This window comes from Octopus bimaculoides, chromosome 1 (assembly GCF_001194135.2).
Source record: "Octopus bimaculoides isolate UCB-OBI-ISO-001 chromosome 1, ASM119413v2, whole genome shotgun sequence".
NCBI lineage: Eukaryota > Metazoa > Mollusca > Cephalopoda > Octopoda > Octopodidae > Octopus > Octopus bimaculoides.
Window position 1 is genome coordinate 43,677,261 of NC_068981.1, and position 4,790 is coordinate 43,682,050.

Genomic DNA, 4,790 nt, shown 5'->3' on the forward strand with positions numbered 1-4,790 from the left:
ACACACACACACACACACACACACACACACACACACACACACACACACACACATTTCTTATCTTTCAATTGTTTGAATTCTTCCAATAAAGAAAGAACTGGTTTCTAACTAAAAAACGAAAATTGAAGTTAGTTTTCCATATTTTCTTTTCTTTTTGCTTTGTAGATTGAAGTTACAGAACATGATAGTTTTCTTTCCTTTCCCAAATAGCTATGTCTGGCACTTGGCAAAAATTTTGATGGTTATGTTTTACCAATATTTCTTGTGTAAATGCATACATAAATGCTTAGATACATACATGCACATGTCTAGGCATGCAATTATATGCATAAGAAGATATACATAAAACAAAACAAATATTCACATGCACTGACTCCAAATACTGCACACATACACACATAGAAGAAGAATTAGTTTGCTGAAGTTGTTGAAATTCCACTGAAGGACCTTGGATCTAGTTTAGAAACTGGCCCTTTCTCTATTGGCAAGAAATCTTGAAATAAAACAGAATAATAGCAGCATACACGCATGTATATATATATACATACATATATGTACGTAAGTATGGGTGTGTGTGTATTATTTAAATAAACACATCTTTTGCAGTTACTAACCACATGTGTAATATCTTCCACAGAAGTGAGATATATTCAATATATTCTATAGCATCTTAGGGGATTAAGGATTTCACTGATCCATTTGTTCATCAAATATTTCATGGCTATCTCATGCTCATGGTTTGTAAAAGCCCAATCTTTAGAGGTGGCACGATGCCTTAGTCATTAGTCAAAAAGAGGCAAAAACCTCACATTGATATTGGTTTCAAATTTTGGTACAAGGCCAACAATTACAGAAGAAAGGGCAAGATGATTGCATCGACCCCAGTGCTCAACTAGTACTTATTTAATCGACCCAGAAAGCATGAAAAGCAAAGTTAACCATAGTGGAATTTGGACTCAGAACTTAAAGAGGAACGAAATACTGTTAAGCATTTTGCTTTGTGTACTAATGACTCTGCTAGCTTTCTGCTTTACATTTCATGTTAATATTATGGTTATCTCAAAGGTGGTGAGCTGGCAGAATCATTAGCAGCACTTCATCAATCTCTATGTTCTGACTTTAAATTCCATCGAGGTCTACTTTACCTTTCATCCTTTTTGGAGGTCAATAAAATAAGCACCAGTTGAGCAATGGGGTTTATGTAATCGACTTACTCCTAGCCTTGTGCTAAAATGTGAAATCAACATTACTGTCATCTCTGGATTTATGGAAAACATACCTGTGCTTAACTATTTTGTGGTACGTAGTGTGTTTGTCTTCTAGAATTTTGTTAGGATATGCAGGTCTTGCAATACTGAGTATGCATAAAAAGTGAACTGAGTACTTTTTGAGAAGTTCATGACTAACCTGCAGGCTGTTAAACTGTTTATTTTAGTGCACATGTATATATTTTTGCTGCCATTGTTTAGCAGAAGCCCTCTGAGTGAAACCATACAACATTCAAATGCTCTTCGCACAGATATTAAGCCGTTCCTCTCTGTTTTCTTATAAGATAGAAAATGTCAATATTGCTGTTTCTATGTAAGCATGCAAGTGATGTAAAACTCTTGTGAGTTTTAATGTCAATAGGGTGGATTTTCAAAATTGACCATTTAAGTACATCCCAAATGATGGTATCAGTACTAGTAGTCTAGATATTTGTTGTAGGTAGAAGATTCTGAGTACTACTTTCTTTTTAGTCTGGTATAACATTTGTTTCCCTTATCTTTGTTGACAATACTTACGAATGATAAATTTTCAGCAATAAAAATATGTTGCTCTCATTGTATGGAACAGAGGAGAGAGAAAGACTGTTGATGCAAAGCTTCTGGATTTGGGAAATGGTTTTCTGCATTCAGCTGTGAATATGAACATTTCTTTTGGACAAATTCCATCTCTATCACAGCAGTAAATGTTACTAAATCCAGTTGTTACTCAGTGTCTTATAGCTTATAAAATTCTAATGTGACCGATACATGCCTACATGTGTGAATGTGAGTATGTATTATAAAATTTCTTTAGCAGAAGATTTTTAGAATTTAAGCATATGTAATGATATTTTGTAAAAAAAAATGGTTTTTCTTTTCAAAATTTTGTTTTTTTAATTTTCTTCATGTTTTTCATTGAGTTAGATGTAACTGACCTTAACAATTTCATTTTCAAATTGTTTTCTATTTTCTTTAATCTTTTACTTGTTTCAGTCATTTGAATGCGGCCATGCTGGAGCACCACCTTTAGTTGAACAAATCGATGCCAGGACATATTCTTTGTAAGTCTAGTACTTATTTTATCAGTCTCTTTTGCTGAACTGCTAAGTTACGAGGGTGTAAACACACCAACTTCAGTTGTCAAGCAATTGTGAGGGAACAAACACAGACACACAAACATACATGCACACACAAACACACATATACATTATATATATATATATATATATACACACACACATAAAACAGGCTTCTTTCGGTTTCCGTCTACCAAATCCACTCACAAGGCTTTGGTTGGCCTGAGACTATAGTAGAAGACACTTGCCCAAGGTACCATGCAGTGGAACTGAACCCAGAGCTATGTGGCTGGTAAGCAAGCTACTTATCACACAGTCACACCTGCACCTTGGAAACTTTTTTCAGAATTATGTTTTAAACACAAGATATTGTGATTCTAAAAACAAGTAATGATAGGATTAAGGGTTAAAGATTATGGATTAATACTTTAGTGCAAGATTTGTTTTGGCATTTAGGATTTAGTGTTAGGATTTGGATTTTGTGTTAAATAGAGAAACAACATTCAAAATATTATATTTGAAAAAACTGTGTTTTAGATTTTTTGCAGAATCTAATAGATATGTCTATAACAGAAGCAAAAAGAAAAATATCTTCTGAAAAAAAACAACAAACAAAATGTGGTTACTTAGTCTGGTACTCTGCTTTTCGTTTGCTCAGAAACTTTGCTATAATTTAAATTACAATGAGAAATGAATGTCAATTCACTGTGTTTGCAGTCTGAGCAACACTGAGTAATTTGGCTAGTTGTAAATAATTTTAGAGCATAGATCTGGAGACCATATACAAAGAAACTGCGGGTTATATTACTGTCTCTTACTATTGTAAACTCTTGCACATGAGCAGTGAATTTTCATAAAAGAAATAACAGTGAATTAGGTGCCAAAATAAACAGAAGCACAAACAGACTGTAACTTTGACATATTCCTTTTGAAATATTCTAACATCAGAGACAATTTTCTACTTTCAGTTCCAAGTGCAAGGATTGTTAACCAGATCTTTGTAAGACATTCAGTAGCAGCAACAGCATCTGATGCAGCAGAAGCTTTTGCCAACTGTAGTGACTTCAGCAGCCATGAATAGGATGCTAAATTGAATGTTTTTCTGTAATCAAGCCATATTGTCACAAGGTTTCTGCAGTGTTTATTACTTCCGACAGCACAGCTTTATATCCAACAAGTTCTATGACACATTTTCACATTTCCTTCTATCTACCTGCTCAGCAATCACTATCTTTATATATTTTTATCTAAAGAAGTCTATGATGAAACACCAAATAAATTCTTATTGTCATAAAGGTATGTGTAGGTAAAAAGTTTGTGACACCTGACATCAGTGATTAATTACTATTTCATATATCTATACGATTGTCATCATTGTCATCACTGCTTTACATCTGTTTTTGATGCTGTGTAAACATATATATATAATACATATGTATGTATGTGTGTATTTATATATATATATATATAAATATATATATATATATATATATATATATGAATGCATCATCATCATCATCATCATCATTTAACATCCATTCTCCATGCTGGCATGGGTTGCATGGTTTGACCAAGGCTGGTAAGGTGGAAAGCTGCACCAGACTCCAGTCTGATTCGGCATGATTTTCTATGGCTAGATGCCCTTCCTAATACCAACCACTCTGAGAATGTAATGGGTGCTTTCACGTGCCCATGGCATGGGTGCCATTTGTGTGACACCAGTATCTGCTATGACTGTGATTTTGCTTGGCTTGATGGGTCTTCTTCTCAAGCACAACATAAGGCCAAAGGTCTAAGTCATTGTCTTCATGAGGCCCAACACTCAAAAGGAACTCAGCCACTTTGCCTCCGTGAGTCCCAACACTCAAAAGGTGATCATTACGTGCCATTGGCACGGGTGCCAATTACGTGACAACAGTATCAACCATGACTACAATTTCACTTGGCTAGACAAGTCTTCACAAGCACAGCAGGTCGCCAAAGGTCTCGGTCACTAGTAATTGCTCTGCGAAGCTCAAATTTCGAAGATCATGCTTCACCATTTTGCCCTATGTCTTTCTGGGTCTACCTATACAATAGGTTCCTTCTACAGTAAGAGATTGAAACTAAAAACTAGAAAAGCAGTCGGAGAGCGCAAACCTCCACCAAGCAGCTCATTTACACCCATATACACGCATGCTGAAAATCGCACAATTTCCCAAACCAATGCCGGCAAAAACATAGCCTCCTTGGCGAGGGTAAAAAATATATATATATATAAAATACAGCAGGTACCTTAAAGCAAGAAAACTCAAAAGAAAGCTGCAGTATTGAAATCCCTCCTTCACCAAAAATGTAATTCACAAGATTCCTTATATATACATATGTATGTACATATATATATGTACATATATATACATGTATATATATGTATATATATATATATATATATATATATATATATATATATATATATATATATATATAT

General features: G+C 34.4%; 1 long non-coding RNA gene across 2 annotated transcripts in view; it reads left to right on the plus strand.

Moving 5' to 3' along the window:
• The window catches only part of LOC128247327 (uncharacterized), a 63,863-nt gene that overhangs the window by 49,641 nt on the left and 9,432 nt on the right, over positions 1 to 4,790 (plus strand). Inside the window, exons 3-4 of one of the 2 annotated variants that reach the window (XR_008263709.1) lie at positions 2,241 to 2,308; positions 3,292 to 3,738. This is a non-coding gene — a long non-coding RNA (uncharacterized LOC128247327). Of the gene's footprint in view, positions 1 to 2,240; positions 2,309 to 3,291; positions 3,739 to 4,790 lie in introns of those variants that run through there. The other variant, XR_008263710.1, reaches the window with a different exon arrangement.